Raw genomic sequence first — 16,809 nt, forward strand, 5'->3', positions numbered from 1 at the left:
AAACGGGCCTGACACGGGTTCATTTCACATTTCGATGTCAGTCATAGCATGTTTTCTAAGTGCTCAACCGACGTCAGGTTTCTGAAATGTCTACATAAAGAACTGTTAATGTGCGTGTGACTTTTCTTTTAAAAGATTTTCTACATTCAGCTTCAACGAGTGAAAATTCAACTATGCAAAACCATTTTAGAGGAGAGGCGCCGCAGAATGGAATGCCGATTGAGTTTCTATAAACCGTTAAGACTATATTTTCAGAGATCCTTTCTATAGTTCTTTACTTGGAAAGGTGTTTTGGAAATGCTTGTCTCCCAACCCACAATTAAGCGTCATGATGCTCATTTCTGAGCGTGAATTGGGTGCAGAGCAGTGACTTTGGTTGTGAGCTCTGTGTCGTTGATGAACGTTCTGCGTTGTTTTTTGCAATGTTGAAGAAAGGAATATGTTCTGAGTGGTGTTTGGCTTTTAAGTCTCATTTTGGAATTGTTTTGCATTTGTAGGTCTTATTAAGCATACTTTGTTGAAATGCGGATCTGTGTGTAGTGTAAGACAGCAGTTGTATAAAGTGGGTTTTATTTTAAAGAGTGCTCTGGATACATGTTCAGTTTGAGGTCATTCATTGCAAGTTTTCTACGAAAGCAATTCAAGTTTCTGAAATGTCTACGTTACCAATTGTTGGTAGGTTCATGATTTTTTCGTTGGACGTCACCTCTGTGTTGTTGATGAAGGTTCTGTGTTGCTTTTGTCGTGACTCCAAACTTGGAACCACCCACAGCTGTAGGCAATGATGGCCTAATGGAGGTCACCATAAAATTGTGAACTCTGCTACACTAAAGGCTAGATGGTTCTAAATACAGAATCCTTCAGTATGAGGTGCTGAAGCACATGTTGGCCAAGAGAGAAACCGGCTGAAGAGTAAAAAGACAGAGTTAGACTTGCAACATCTTCTTTAATGATTTTGCTTTTCTTCAGTTCTGTCTTCCCCCTTTAAGGTGGCTAAGCGTTGAAACAGATGTGGGGAACAAAGCCGCTGATACCACAGCTTGGTAGGAACCTAAGTTCCAGTTAGGTTCCTACCTAAGTTCCAGTTACCACATCACTGCAAAAACTTGAAATGTTTGCAGTGATGTGGTATTGCATCTCGGATAAGACAGCAGATACGAAAATCAGGTGTTATTGAAAAAACAGGCCTGACACGGGTTAATTTCAAATTTCGATGTCAGTCATAGCATGTTTTCTAAGTGCTCAACCGACGTCAGGTTTCTGAAATGTCTACATAAAGAATTGTTAATGCGCGTGACTTTTCTTTTAAAAGATTTTCTGTATTCAGCTTCAACGAGTGAAAATTCAACTACGCAAAACCATTTTAGAGGAGAGGTGCCGCAGAATGGAATGCCGATTGAGTTTCTGTAAACCGTTAAGACTATATTTTCAGAGATCATTTCTATAGTTCTTTACTTGGAAAGGTGTTTTGAAAATGCTTGTCTCGCAACCCACGATGAAGAGTCATGATGTTCCTTTCTGAGCCTGAATTGGGCGCAGAGCAGTGACTTTGATTGTGAGCTCTGTGTTGTTGATGAACGTTCTGTGTTGCTTTTTGCAATATTGAAGAAAGGAGTATGTTCTGAGTGGTGTTTGGCTTTTATTTCTCATTTTGGAATTGTTTTGTTTTTGTGTAGGTTCTATGCAGCAAACTTTGTTGAAATGCTGTTCTGTGTGTAGTGTAAGACAGCAGTTGCATAAAGTGGGTTTTATGGTAAAGAGTGCTCTGGATACGTGCTCAGTTCGAGGTCAACCATTGCAAGTTTTCTAAGAATGCAGTCAAGTTTCTGAAATGTCTACGTTTTAGTAATTGTTGGTAGGTTCATGATTTTTTCGTTGGACATCACCTCTGTGTTGTTGATGAAGGTTCTGTGTTGCTTTTGTCGATGTTGAAAAAAGGGGTATGATCTGAGTGTTGTTTGACATTTGTGGCTTTTGAGAAAGTCGAAAGTTTTAGAAGCTTTTCTGGAACGCGTTGTGGCAATCCAGTATTGGAAAAAGGAGCCCAGGACCAATGGAGCAGCTCCCGGCTAGGAAAAGACATCAATCATGAGCATTTCCACCTACTCACACTCCAAACTTGGAACCACCCACAGCTGTAGGCAATGATGGCCTATTGGAGGTCACCATAAAATTGGGAACTCTGCTACACTCAAGGCTAGATGGTTCTAAGTACACAATCCTTCAGTATGAGGTGCTGAAGCACACTCTGGCCAAGAGAGAAACCAGCTGAAGAATAAGAAGACTGAGTTAGACTTGCAAAATCTTCTGTAGTTATTTTTAGAGCCCGACCGATATATCAGTCTGCCGATATTATCGGCCGATATGAGCATTTCGCAGATATATCGGCATCAGCGTGTATGCCACCAATATTAACTTTTTTTTTTCAGAACATATAATGCGATAAAGTGCTTGTAAATTCTGTAACTACGTAGTTTGTCCAGCAGAGCACGCACCATGGTTTGCTACTGGCGACCCAGGTCACTGTAGTGACACCAGCCAACACTTCAGTAATGAGGACTCGTCAGACACAGTGTAAGATGCGCGCACACATTAGCTTCCACTCCAATGACAAGGTATGTAACATGGCTTGCGACAAGCTCTTTGTAAGAGTAAAAGCCGAGGACATCGTTTATTTACTTTATAGTGTCTAACTTGGTGACAACGTAGCGTTAAATCACCATTAAACAGACTCAAGCCACCACCACACTGCTAACTAGTTAGCAACTTACTTTAACTTAGAGCAGACACCGCTTGTCTGCTGCTGGAACAAGACATCAGACGCGAGTGGCGCGATGCTACAAAAGACAATTGAACCCATTATAATCAGTGATGTTCACAATGGGTGCGGCACGATGCGAGCGACACATCTCTGACAATTAACTGACGCCTCTGCTTTGTAATAGGGCGCTTTACCGCGTCAAGGGTAAACAGCTGTTGCGACGCGAGCAACAACTGCCACGTCCGGTGTAGACCGTGTTAAAGCCCATTCTGCCTATAAAGCTACAACACAACATCAAGCAATATTCAAGTAATTTATATAATTATAACTCTTAGGGCCATTTTACGTTTAATAGGCCTACATTTTGCTGGCTATGTATTTAAAATATTATTTAAGTAAAAGTACTATACTTATGCAATTAAACATGTTTTCATTATGGTATTATTACTTTTTCTTTAGTAAAAGATCTAATTACTTCCTTCCTTCACTGGTAATAGAAGATAACAAGGTTTTGCCAGTGACACTTTTGATATATTTATTAGTTATTTTTTTATATAACGTGACTAAATAAAAAGACAAAGTCATTAGGGAAGATTATGCAACAGTATTTAGAACATGCAATCCAAACTAGTTTAGTTACAGTTAACAGATGTGGGGAACAAAGCCGCCACTGATACCACAGCTTGGTAGGAACCTAAGTTCCAGTTTAAATTCCTAAGTTCTTGGCTAAATAAAAGATCATTTCTGTTAACCCGGCTCCCGTCTTTCTTGTGGTTGAGTTTTGTGGCAGCTTAAACCTCTCCTCGTCTTGGGGCCCGTGTCACAGCATCCTTTGTATAAAGCGAACGTGTTCTCATCCAAGGTATGATACATCATGCAAAAACTTGAAATGTTTGCAGCGATGTGGTATTGCATCTCGGATGAGATAGCAGATACGAAAATCAGGTGTTATTGAAAAAACGGGTCTGACACGGGTTCATTTTACATTTCGATGTCAGTCGTAGCATGTTTTCTAAGTGCTCAACCGATGTCAGGTTTCTGAAATGTCTACATAAAGAATTGTTAATGCGCGTGTGACTTTTCTTTTAAAAGATTTTCTATATTCAGCTTCAACGAGTGAAAATTCAACTACGCAAAACCATTTTAGAGGAGGGGCGCCGCAGAATGGAATGCCGATTGAGTTTCTAGAAACCGTTAAGACTATATTTTCAGAGATCATTTCTATAGTTCTTTACTTGGAAAGGAGTTTTGAAAGTGCTCCCAACCCATGATGAAGAGTCATGATGTTCCTTTCTGAGCGTGAATTGGGTGCAGAGCAACAACTTTGGTTGTGAGCTCTGTGTTGTTGATGAATGTTCTGTGTTGCTTTTTGCAATATTGAAGAAAGGAGTTTGTTTTGAGTGGTGTTTGGCTTTTAAGTCTCATTTTGGAATTGTTTTGTTTTTGCATTTGTAGGTTCTATGCAGCAAACTTTGTTGAAATGCGGATCTGTGTGTAGTGTAAGACAGCAGTTGCATAAAGTGGGTTTTATGGTAAAGAGTGCTTTGGATATGTGTTCAGTTCAAGGTCAGGTATTGCAAGTTTTCTAAGAATGCAGTCAAGTTTCTGAAATGTCTACGTTTTAGCAATTGTTGGTAGGTTCATGATTTTTTCGTTGGACGTCACCTTTGTGTTGTTGATGAAGGTTCTGTGTTGCTTTTGTTGTTGTTGAAGAAATTGGTATGATCTGAGCATTGTTTGACATTTGTGCTTTTTGAAAAAGTGGATTGTTTTAGAAGCTTTTCTGGAATACGTTGTGGCAATCCAATATTTTAAAGAGGAGCCCAGGACCAATGGAGAAGCTCCCGGCTAGGAAAAAACATCAATCATGAGCATTTCCACCTACTCACACTCCAAACTTGGAACCACCCACAGATGCAATGATGGCCTAATGGAGGTCACCATAAAATTGTGAACTCTGCTACACTCAAGGCTAGATTGTTCTTTATACAGAATCCTTCAGTATGAGGTGCTGAAGCACACGTTGGCCAAGAGAGAAACCGGCTGAAGAGTAAGAAGACAGAGTTAGACTTGCAACATCTTCTTTAATGATTATGCCTTTCTTCAGTTCTGTCTTCCCCCTTTAAGGTGGCCAAGCGTTGAAACAGATGTGGGGAACAAAGCCGCCACTGATACCACAGTTTGGTAGGAACCTAAGTTCCAATTTAAATTCCTAAGTTCTTGGTTAAATAAAAGATCATTTCTGTTAACCCGGCTCCCGTCTTTCTTGTGGTTGTGTTTTGTGGCAGCTTAAACCTCTCTCGTATTGGGGCTGGTGTCACAGCGTCATTTGTATAAAGCGAACGTGTTCTCTTCCAAGGTATGATACCAAATCACTGCAAAAACTTGGGATGTTTGCAGTGATGTGGTATTGCATCTCGGATGAGACAGCAGATACGAAAATCAGGTGTTATTGAAAAAACGGGCCTGACACGTGTTCATTTCACATTTCGATGTCAGTCATAGCATGTTTTCTAAGTGCTCAACCGACATCAGGTTTCTGAAATGTCTACATAAAGAATTGTTAATGTGCGAGTGACTTCTTTTAAAAGATTTTCTACATTCAGCTTCAACGAGTGAAAATTCAACTACGCAAAACCATTTTAGAGGAGAGGCGCCGCAGAATGGAATGCCGATTGAGTTTCTAGAAACCGTTAAGACTATATTTTCAGAGATCATTTCTATAGTTTTTTACTTGGAAAGGTGTTTTGGAAATTCTTGTCTCCCAACCCACAATGAAGAGTAATGATGCTCCTTTCTGAGCGTGAGTTGGGTGCAGAGCAGTGACTTTGGTTGTGAGCTCTGTGTCGTTGATGAACGTTCTGCGTTGTTTTTTGCAATGTTGAAGAAAGGAATATGTTCTGAGTGGTGTTTGGCTTTTAAGTCTCATTTAGGAAATTGTTTTGCATTTGTAGATACTATTCAGCATACTTTGTTGAAATACGGATCTGTGTGTAGTGTAAGAAAGCAGTTGCATAAAGTGGGTTTTATTTTAAAGAGTGCTCTGGATACATGTTCAGTTTGAGGTCATTCATTGAAAGTTTTCTAAGAATGCAATTAACATCAAGTTTCTGAAATGTCTATGTTAGCAATTGTTGGTAGGTTCATGATTTTTTCGTTGGACATCACCTCTGTGTTGTTGATGAAGGTTCTGTGTTGCTTTTGTCGACACTCCAAACTTGGAACCACCCACAGCTGTAGGCAATGATGGCCTAATGGATGTCACCATAAAATTGTGAACTCTGCTACACTAAAGGCTAGATGGTTCTAAATACAGAATCCTTTGGTATGAGGTGCTGAAGCACATGTTGGCCAAGAGAGAAACCGGCTGAAGAGTAAAAAGACAGAGTTAGACTTGAAACATCTTCTTTAATGATTTTGCTTTTCTTCAGTTCTGTCTTCCCCCTTTAAGGTGGCCAAGCGTTGAAACAGATGTGGGGAACAAAGTCGCCACTGATACCACAGCTTGGTAGGAATCTAAGTTCCAGTTAGGTTCCTACCTAAGTTCCAGTTACCACATCACTGCAAAAACTTGAAATGTTTGCAGTGATGTGGTATTGCATCTCGGATAAGACAGCAGATACGAAAATCAGGTGTAATTGAAAAAACGGGCCTGACACGGGTTCATTTCACATTTCGATGTCAGTCATAGCATGTTTTCTAAGTGCTCAACCGACGTCAGGTTTCTGAAATCTCTACATAAAGAATTGTTAATGCGCGTGACTTTTCTTTTAAAAGATTTTCTATATTCAGCTTCAACGAGTGAAAATTCAATACGCAAAACCATTTTAGAGGAGAGGCGCCGCAGAATGGAATGCCGATTGAGTTTCTATAAACCGTTAAGACTATATTGTCAGAGATCATTTCTATAGTTATTTACTTGTAAAGTACTTTTGAAAATGCTCCCAACCCACGATGAAGAGTCATGATGTTCCTTTCTGAGTGTGAATTGGGTGCAGAGCAACAACTTTGGTTGTGAGCTCTGTGTTGTTGATGTACGTTCTGTGTTGCTTTTTGCAATATTGAAGAAAGGAGTATGTTCTGAGTGGTGTTTGGCTTTTAAGTCTCATTTTGGAATTGTTTTGTTTTTGTATTTGTAGGTTCTATGCAGCAAACTTTGTTGAAATGCGGATCTGTGTGTACAGTAAGACAGCAGTTGCATAAAGTGGGTTTTATGGTAAAGAGTGCTTTGGATATGTGCTCAGTTCAAGGTCAGCTATTGCAAGTTTTCTAAGAATGCAGTCAAGTTTCTGAAATGTCTACGTTAGTAATTGTTGGTAGGTTCATGATTTTTTCGTTGGACGTCACCTTTGTGTTGTTGATGAAGGTTCTGTGTTGCTTTTGTTGTTGTTGAAAAAATGGGTATGATCTGAGCGTTGTTTGACATTTGTGCCTTTTGAAAAAGTGGATTGTTTTAGAAGCTTTTCTGGAACACGTTGTGGCAATCCAATATTTGAAAGAGGAGCCCAGGACCAATGGAGCAGCTCCCGACATCACTGCAAACATCTCAAGTTTTTGCAGTGATTTTGTATCATACCTTGGATGAGAACACGTTCGCTTTATACAAATGACGCTGTGACACGGGCCCCAATACGAGGAGAGGTTTAAGCTGCCACAAAACACAACCACAAGAAAGACGGGAGCCGGGTTAACAGAAATGATCTTTTATTTAGCCAAGAACTTAGGAATTTAAATTGGAACTTAGGTTCCTACCAAACTGTGGTATCAGTGGCGGCTTTGTTCCCCACATCTGTTTCAACGCTTGGCCACCTTAAAGGGGGAAGACAGAACTGAAGAAAGGCATAATCATTAAAGAAGATGTTGCAAGTCTAACTCTGTCTTCTTACTCTTCAGCCGGTTTCTCTCTTGGCCAACGTGTGCTTCAGCACCACATACTGAAGGATTCTGTATTTAGAACCATCTAGCCTTGAGTGTAGCAGAGTTCACAATTTTATGGTGACCTCCATTAGGCCATCATTGCATACATCTGTGGGTGGTTCCAAGTTTGGAGTGTGAGTAGGTGGATATGCTTATGATTGATGTATTTTCCTAGCCGGGAGCTGCTCCATTGGTCTTGGGCTCCTCTTTCAAATATTGGATTGCCACAACGTGTTCCAGAAAAGCTTCTAAAACAATCCACTTTTTCAAAAGGCACAAATGTCAAACAGCGCTCAGATCATACCTATTTCTTCAACAACAACAAAAGCAACACAGAACCTTCATCAACAACACAAAGGTGACGTCCAACGAAAAAGTCATGAACCTACCAACAATTGCTAACGTAGACATTTCAGAAACTTGACTGCATTCTTAGAAAACTTGCAATAGCTGACCTTGAACTGAGCACATATCCAAAGCACTCTTTACCATAAGACCCACTTTATGCAACTGCTGTCTTACACTACACACAGATCCGTATTTCAACAAAGTTTGCTGCATAGAACCTACAAATGCAAAAACAAAACAATTCCAAAATGAGACTTAAAAGCCAAACACCACTCAGAACATACTCCTTTCTTCAATATTGCAAAAAGCAACACAGAACGTTCATCAACAACACAGAGCTCACAACCAAAGTCGTTGCTCTGCACCCAATTCACGCTCAGAAAGGAACATCATGACTCTTCATCATGGGTTGGGAGCACTTTCAAAACTACTTTCCAAGTAAATAACTATAGAAATGATCTCTGAAAATATAGTTTTAACGGTTTATAGAAACTCAATCGGCATTCCATTCTGCGGCGCCTCTCCTCTAAAATGGTTTTGCGTATTGAATTTTCACTCGTTGAAGCTGAATATAGAAAATCTTTTAAAAGAAAAGTCACACGCGCATTAACAATTCTTTATGTAGACATTTCAGAAACCTGACATCGGTTGAGCACTTAGAAAACATGCTACGACTGACATCGAAATGTAAAATGAACCCATGTCAGACCCGTTTTTTCAATAACACCTGATTTTCGTATCTGCTGTCTCATCCGAGATGCAATACCACATCGCTGCAAACATTTCAAGTTTTTGCATGTGGTATCATACCTTGGATGAGAACACGTTCGCTTTATACAAAGGATGCTCTGACACGGGCCCCAAGACGAGGAGAGGTTTAAGCTGCCACAAAACTCAACCACAAGAAAGACGGGAGCCGGGTTAACAGAAATGATCTTTTATTTAGCCAAGAACTTAGGAATTTAAACTGGAACTTAGGTTCCTACCAAGCTGTGGTATCAGTGGCGGCTTTGTTCCCCACATATGTTAACTGTAACTAAACTAGTTTGCATTGCATGTTCTAAATACTGTTGCATAATCTTCCCTAATGACTTTGTCTTTTTATTTAGTCACGTTATATAAAAAAATAACTAATAAATATATCAAAAGTGTCACTGGCAAAACCTTGTTATCTTCTATTACCAGTGAAGGAAAGAAGAAATTAGATATTTTACTAAAGAAAAAGTAATAATACCATAATGAAAACATGTTTAATTGCATAAGTATAGTACTTTTACTTAAATAATATTTTAAATAAATAGTCAGCAAAATGTAGGCCTATTAAACTTAAAATGGCCCTAAGTGTTATAATTATATAAATTACTTGATGTTGTGTTGTAGCGTTATAGGCAGAATGGGCTTTAACACGGTCTACACCGGACGTGGCAGTTGTTGCTCGCGTCGCAACAGCTGTTTACCCTTGACGCGGTAAAGCGCCCATTACAAAGCAGAGGCGTCAGTTAATTGTCGGAGATTTGTTCGCTCGCATCGTGCCGCACCCATTGTGAACATCACTGATTATAATGGGTTCAACTGTCTTTTGTAGCATCGCCCCACTCGCGTCTGATGTCTTGTTCCAGCAGCAGACAAGCGGTGTCTGCTGTAAGTTAAAGTAAGTTGCTAACTAGTTAGCAGTGTGGTGGTGGCTTGAGTCTGTTTAATGGTGATTTAACGCTACGTTGTCACCAAGTTAGACACTATAAAGTAAATAAACGATGTCATCGGCTTTTACTCTTACAAAGAGCTTGTCGCAAGCCATGTTTCATACCTTGTCATTGGAGTGGAAGCTAATGTGTGCGCGCATCTTACACTGTGTCTGAAGAGTCCTCATTACTGAAGTGTTGGCTGGTGTCACTACAGTGACCTGGGTCGCCAGTAGCAAACCATGGTGCGTGCTCTGCTGGACAAACTACGTAGTTACAGAATTTACAAGCACTTTATCGCATTATATGTTCTGAAAAAAAAAGTTAATATCGGTGGCATATACGCTGATGCCGATATATCTGTGAAATGCTCATATCAGCCGATAATATCGGCAGACTGATATATCGGTCGGGCTCTAAAAATAACTACAGAAGATTTTGCAAGTCTAACTCAGTCATCTTATTCTTCAGCCGGTTTCTCTCTTGGCCAACGTGTGCTTCAGCACCTCATACTGAAGGATTGTGTACTTAGAACCATCTAGCCTTGAGTGTAGCAGAGTTCCCAATTTTATGGTGACCTCCAATAGGCCATCATTGCCTACAGCTGTGGGTGGTTCCAAGTTTGGAGTGTGAGTAGGTGGAAATGCTCATGATTGATGTCTTTTCCTAGCCGGGAGCTGCTCCATTGGTCCTGGGCTCCTTTTTCCAATACTGGATTGCCACAACGCGTTCCAGAAAAGCTTCTAAAACAGTCGACTTTCTCAAAAGCCACAAATGTCAAACAATGCTCAGATCATACCCCTTTCTTCAACATCGACAAAAGCAACACAGAACCTTCATAAACAACACAGAGGTGATGTCCAACGAAAAAATCATGAACCTACCAACAATTGCTAAAACGTAGACATTTCAGAAACTTGACTGCATTCTTAGAAAACTTGCAATGGTTGACCTCGAACTGAGCACGTATCCAGAGCACTCTTTACCATAAAACCCACTTTATGCAACTGCTGTCTTACACTACACACAGAACAGCATTTCAACAAAGTATGCTGCATAGAACCTACACAAAAACAAAAAAATTCCAAAATGAGACTTAAAAGCCAAACACCACTCAGAAAATATTCCTTTCTTCAACATTGCAAAAAACAACGCAGAACGTTCATCAACGACACAGAGCTCACAACCAAAGTCACTGCTCTGCACCCAATTCACACTCAGAAAGGAGCATCATGACTCTTCATTGTGGGTTGGGAGACAAGCATTTCCAAAACACCTTTCCAAGTAAAGAACTATAGAAATGATCTCTGAAAATATAGTCTTAATGGTTTCTAGAAACTCAATCGGCATTCCATTCTGCGGCGCCTCTCCTCTAAAATGGTTTTGCGTAGTTGAATTTTCACTCGTTGAAGCTGAATGTAGAAAATCTTTTAAAAGAAGTCACACGCACATTAACAATTCTTTATGTAGACATTTCAGAAACCTGATGTTGGTTGAGCACTTAGAAAACATGCTATGACTGACATCGAAATGTGAAATGAACACGTGTCAGGCCCGTTTTTTCAATAACACCTGATTTTCGTATCTGCTGTCTTATCCGAGATGCAATACCACATCACTGCAAACATCTCAAGTTTTTGCAGTGATGTGGTATCATACCTTGAATGAGAACACGTTCGCTTTATACAAATGACGCTGTGAGACGGGCCCCAATACGAGGAGTGGTTTAAGCTGCCACAAAACACAACCACAAGAAAGACGGGAGCCGGGTTAACAGAAATGATCTTTTATTTAGCCAGGAACTTAGGAATTTAATTTGTTTCATCTGTTTCAACGCTTGGCCACCTTAAAGGGGGATGACAGAACTGAAGAAAGGCAAAATCATTAAAGAAGATGTTGCAAGTCTAACTCTGTCTTCTTACTCTTCAGCCGGTTTCTCTCTTGGCCAACGTGTGCTTCAGCACCTCATACTGAAGGATTCTGTATTTAGAACCATCTAGTCTTTAGTGTAGCAGAGTTCACAATTTTATGGTGACCTCCATTAGGCCATCATTGCATACATCTGTCGGTGGTTCCAAGTTTGGAGTATGAGTAGGTGGAAATGCTCATGATTGATGTCTTTTCCTAGCCGGGAGCTGCTCCATTGGTCCTGGGCTCCTCTTTCAAATATTGGATTGCCACAACGTGTTCCAGAAAAGCTTCTAAAACAATCTACTTTTTCAAAAGGCACAAATGTCAAACAACGCTCAGATCATACCCATTTTTTCAACAACAACAAAAGCAACACAGAACCTTCATCAACAACACAAAGGTGACGTCCAACGAAAAAAACATGAACCTACCGACAATTGCTAACGTAGACATTTCAGAAACTTGACTGCATTCTTAGAAAACTTGCAATAGCTGACCTTGAACTGAGCACATATCCAAAGCACTCTTTACCATAAAACCCACATTATGCAACTGCTGTCTTACACTACACACAGATCCGCATTTCAACAAAGTTTGCTGCATAGAACCTACAAATACAAAACAATTCCAAAATGAGACTTAAAAGCCAAACACCACTCAGAACATACTCCTTTCTTCAATATTGCAAAAAGCAACACAGAACATACATCAACAACACAGACCTCACAACCAAAGTTGTTGCTGTGCACCCAATTCACACTCAGAAAGGAACATCATGACTCTTCATCGTGGGTTGGGAGCACTTTCAAAACTACTTTCCAAGTAAATAACTATAGAAATGATCTCTGAAGATATAGTCTTAACGGTTTATAGAAACTCAATCGGCATTCCATTCTGCGGCGCCTCTCCTCTAAAATGGTTTTGCGTATTGAAATTTCACTCGTTGAAGCTGAATATAGAACGTCTTTTAAAAGAAAAGTCACGCGCATTAACAATTCTTTATGTAGACATTTTAGAAACCTGACGTCGGTTGAGCACTTAGAAAACATGCTATGACTGACATCGAAATGTGAAATGAACCCGTGTCAGGCCCGTTTTTTCAATGACACCTGATTTTCGTCTCTGCTGTCTTATCCGAGATGCAATACCACATCACTGCAAACATTTCAAGTTTTTGCAGTGATGTGGTAACTGGAACTTAGGTAGGAACCTAACTGGAACTTAGGTTCCTACCAAGCTGTGGTATCAGTGGCGGCTTTGTTCCCCACATCTGTTTCAACGCTTGGCCACCTTAAAGGGGGAAGACAGAACTGAAGAAAAGCAAAATCATTAAAGAAGATGTTTCAAGTCTAACTCTGTATTTTTACTCTTCAGCCGGTTTCTCTCTTGGCCAACATGTGCTTCAGCACCTCATACCAAAGGATTCTGTATTTAGAACCATCTAGCCTTTAGTGTAGCAGAGCTCACAATTTTATGGTGACATCCATTAGGCCATCATTGCCTACAGCTGTGGGTGGTTCCAAGTTTGGAGTGTCGACAAAAGCAACACTGAACCTTCATCAACAACACAGAGGTGACGTCCAATGAAAAAATCATGAACCTACCAACAATTGCTAACATAGACATTTCAGAAACTTGATGTTAATTGCATTCTTAGAAAACTTTCAATGAATGACCTCAAACTGAACATGTATCCAGAGCACTCTTTAAAATAAAACCCACTTTATGCAACTGCTTTCTTACACTACACACAGATCCGCATTTCAACAAAGTATGCTGAATAGGATCTACAAATGCAAAACAATTCCAAAATGAGACTTAAAAGCCAAACACCACTCAGAACATATTCCTTTCTTCAACATTGCAAAAAACAACGCAGAACTAAGGATGGCTGGCGCGAAACAGACGTTCCGAAGCTTTGCGAGATCCCGAAGCAAAGATGATTCGAAACACTGATCCGAAGCGTGATTCAAAACACCCACGTCACGTGACAACGGCTAAATGAAGCGTCTAAGTGTTTCATCAGGTGGAGTGCTCCTCCGAATCAGGGTTTCATTGATTGGTCGGTTCGGGAACAAATCACACAATCACACAGTATAAAAGTTTTGTCAACGCATTTTCATATCGTGGGTTTTTGTGAGAGGAGTTTGGTTTTGAGATAGCGGATTTTTGGTGATATAGTGACATTTATAGTGCGATTTGTTTAGTTATATTTAGGATTTAATTTACATTTACACATTGACTTAGAGACACACAGAGTACATATAGTGACACATTAATAGATGCATTGATAGAAATATATATATATATATATATATATAGAGAGAGAGAGAGAGAGAGAGAGAGATTAATAGATAGATACATATATTACAGATACATATAGATTATTAGATAGATAGGCTACATATAAAATAGATAGATAGATAGATAGATAGATAGTTAGATAGATAGATAGATAGATAGATAGATAGATAGATAGATAGATAGATAGATAGATAGATAGATAGATAGATAGATAGATAGATAGAAATGGAGGCTCCACAGAAGAGATGCCGTACATCTGTGGTGTGGGAGCATTTCCATTTGGAAACCCCAAATAAAGTGAGATGTGTGTATTGTGATCGGCAGCTAGCCTACTGCAACAATACATCATCCATGATGCGCCATTTGAGGAGCATTCATCCTGCCATTCTGCAGGGTGCAGAGGATGGTAGTGTTCCCCCTGTACCAAGGCCTGCTACTGACACTGCTGGGCCATCTAAGCAAGGTATGCATTGTTTGAAATATAGGCTAATTATAAGTGAAATATAATAACTAAGTGTTGGGCCATTGTTTAGAAAGGCCATGGACTAAGACATGCCTAACATCCCAATCACAACTGCCAATCACTTTAAAAACAAATGTTGTCAATATAATATTATACTTTGTGAATATACATTTTATATGTCTACATATGAGTACCCAATCTACAGCCAAGACATCATTTTGTTTTTTTGTAATTGTTGTATTTCTATAATGCACTTTATCTTTCTCTGCACACTGAGCAAAAATATTCATAACATAACTTTGTTAGGAAGGTTTCCAAATGAACCAGTAGACTACTTACACGGTAGGCTACTATTTTTCCAATATATTTGCCTGAAAGTATGTTTTATCTTCTCTTTTAAAAGGCAGACAGAGGGAATTGGATGAGGCTCTTCTGAACATGGTGGTGAAGGATCTGCAGCCCTTCACCATCGTGGAGGATGAGGGTTTCAGGGCCTTTGTGAACAAGCTTGATCCAAGCTATGTCCTCCCATCCCGGAAGGTGCTTAAAACAATGGTCAGCGAAAGGTACAACACAACCAAGGAGAAGACAATGGAGGACCTACAAAAGGCGGAATTTGTTAGCCTTACGGCTGACATGTGGTCTTCCATTAATATGGATGGATATCTTGGTGTAACATGCCATTACATAACACCAGAGGCAACAATGGCAACTGTTTTACTGGGTGTAAGGAGGTTTTACCAAACCCACACAGCCCAGCATCTCATGGAGGCTAAAGCCTTGCTAATGGCTGAGTGGGGAATAACCTCCAAAGTTCACTGCATGGTGACTGACAATGCATCCAACATGATCCTAAGTGCCCAGCTACTCAACCTTCGCCATGTCCCATGTTTTGCTCATAATTTGAATTTGATAGAGAAAAAGGCCCTGGATCAAACCCCAGTCATCAATGAAATTCGCCAGAAAGCCAGAAAGATAGTGGGGTTGTTCAGATCCAGCTGCAAAGCAAAGGACAAGCTTGTGGAGATGCAGAGCTTGATGGGCAGACCAAGTCTGAAAATGATACAGGAGGTTGAAACGAGATGGAACAGCACATTCGACATGCTACAACGCTTGTATGAGCAACGTGAGCCAGTGGGTGCTGCACTTGCCAATTTAAACAGTGATACGGCTCCCCTGACAAGTCTTGAGTATGACATTATTCAACAGTCATTGACACTTCTTCAACCATTCAAACTAGCAATAACAGAGATGTCAGAGGAACAGAGAGTGTCTGCTTCAAAGCTCATACCATTGTACAGGATGTTGCAGCACAAGCTTGCACAGAAAAAAGGAAATGCAACGCAGGAATCAACTGTACAATTAGGTAGGACACTATGACCATACGTGTAATTGGCCATAACTCTCATATTGTTGTCATTATTTTAATTAATATGGTTTTCTCTTGTGTTGGCTCATAGGCTCACATCTACAAGAAGGTCTGCACTCCAGATGTGGAGGGTACGAGACTTTTAGAGCCTTGGCACTGGCTACACTGCTGGACCCAAGGTTTAAAAATGTGGCTTTTGGAAATCCTGCCATAGCCCTGGATGCTGAAAAGCACATCACACTGGAGTGTGCTTCACTGATGCGTTCAAACACAACTCCTGGTGAGTTTCAGTCTATGTTATCTTATGTAATGTGATTCATGAAATTTATACTTCATATGTGTTGTCAGTTTATGATTTGTTACTAATTGCCGTTTTCTTTTAATTCAGAACCACAAATGTCAACATCAGGCCCATCATCATCAACACCAGTTGAAACACAAGACAGTTTATGGGAACATTTTGACAATTGTATCCGTGAGACCCAGATGATACACAATCCTACAGCTGATGCCACAGTGGAAGTGAAAAAATACCTCAGCGATGCGTTTTTGCCCAGAACTCACGATCCTCTAACTTACTGGAAAGAGAGAGCAGTAATCTTTCCTCATTTGTATGTCCTAGCTAAAAAATATCTTTGTATGCCAGCAACAAGTGTCCCTTGTGAGAGAATTTTACAAAGGCTGGAGAAATTATCTGTAAAAAAAGAAGTAGGCTGAGTCCTTCAACAGCAGAGAAATTAATATTTTTGAATAAAAATCTATAAGAAAGGGAGACATTGTGGCTTGATTTATTTTTATTAATATTCATTTTTCATGACCAAAATCACATTATGCAATGCGAAGAGACTACAGGTTACAAGCTTCATATATTACAAAAATACAATAATAAAAAAAAAAAAACCAACACATTTTTTTATTAGCTCTTTGTAAAGGTTGTTTCAGATCAACACCTGCAAGTGACCACTAGGTGTCACCGTGGAGACGGGTTTCGGATTGATTCGAAGCCTCGAAACAAAATGGCACATTTGCTTCGACTGTTTCATTGCTTCACGAA

The 16,809-nt window shown here is 39.9% G+C and overlaps 8 non-coding genes across 8 annotated transcripts; 5 read left to right on the plus strand and 3 right to left on the minus strand.

The window, feature by feature from the left end:
• The first annotated feature begins 239 nt into the window (after positions 1–239).
• Positions 240–453, plus strand: LOC143729997 (small nucleolar RNA U3). Its single transcript, XR_013200240.1, has one exon. It is a non-coding gene; the product is annotated as a small nucleolar RNA U3 (small nucleolar RNA).
• Positions 454–1,416: 963 nt separating this feature from the next.
• On the plus strand, positions 1,417–1,630 carry LOC143729933 (small nucleolar RNA U3). The gene has a single exon (XR_013200183.1). It is a non-coding gene; the product is annotated as a small nucleolar RNA U3 (small nucleolar RNA).
• Positions 1,631–3,957: 2,327 nt separating this feature from the next.
• LOC143729969 (small nucleolar RNA U3) lies at positions 3,958–4,166 on the plus strand. The gene has a single exon (XR_013200214.1). It is a non-coding gene; the product is annotated as a small nucleolar RNA U3 (small nucleolar RNA).
• A 1,290-nt stretch (positions 4,167–5,456) lies between these two features.
• On the plus strand, positions 5,457–5,670 carry LOC143729943 (small nucleolar RNA U3). Its single transcript, XR_013200192.1, has one exon. It is a non-coding gene; the product is annotated as a small nucleolar RNA U3 (small nucleolar RNA).
• Positions 5,671–6,641: 971 nt separating this feature from the next.
• Positions 6,642–6,850, plus strand: LOC143729950 (small nucleolar RNA U3). The gene has a single exon (XR_013200197.1). It is a non-coding gene; the product is annotated as a small nucleolar RNA U3 (small nucleolar RNA).
• Positions 6,851–8,294: 1,444 nt separating this feature from the next.
• On the minus strand, positions 8,295–8,503 carry LOC143729940 (small nucleolar RNA U3). Its single transcript, XR_013200189.1, has one exon. It is a non-coding gene; the product is annotated as a small nucleolar RNA U3 (small nucleolar RNA).
• A 2,314-nt stretch (positions 8,504–10,817) lies between these two features.
• LOC143729960 (small nucleolar RNA U3) lies at positions 10,818–11,031 on the minus strand. Its single transcript, XR_013200206.1, has one exon. It is a non-coding gene; the product is annotated as a small nucleolar RNA U3 (small nucleolar RNA).
• A 1,240-nt stretch (positions 11,032–12,271) lies between these two features.
• LOC143729998 (small nucleolar RNA U3) lies at positions 12,272–12,480 on the minus strand. Its single transcript, XR_013200241.1, has one exon. It is a non-coding gene; the product is annotated as a small nucleolar RNA U3 (small nucleolar RNA).
• Positions 12,481–16,809: the final 4,329 nt, after the last annotated feature.

This window comes from Siphateles boraxobius, unplaced genomic scaffold, assembly GCF_051911475.1.
Source record: "Siphateles boraxobius isolate OS27281-9 unplaced genomic scaffold, OSU_SipBor_1 8, whole genome shotgun sequence".
Classification (NCBI taxonomy): domain Eukaryota; kingdom Metazoa; phylum Chordata; class Actinopteri; order Cypriniformes; family Leuciscidae; genus Siphateles; species Siphateles boraxobius.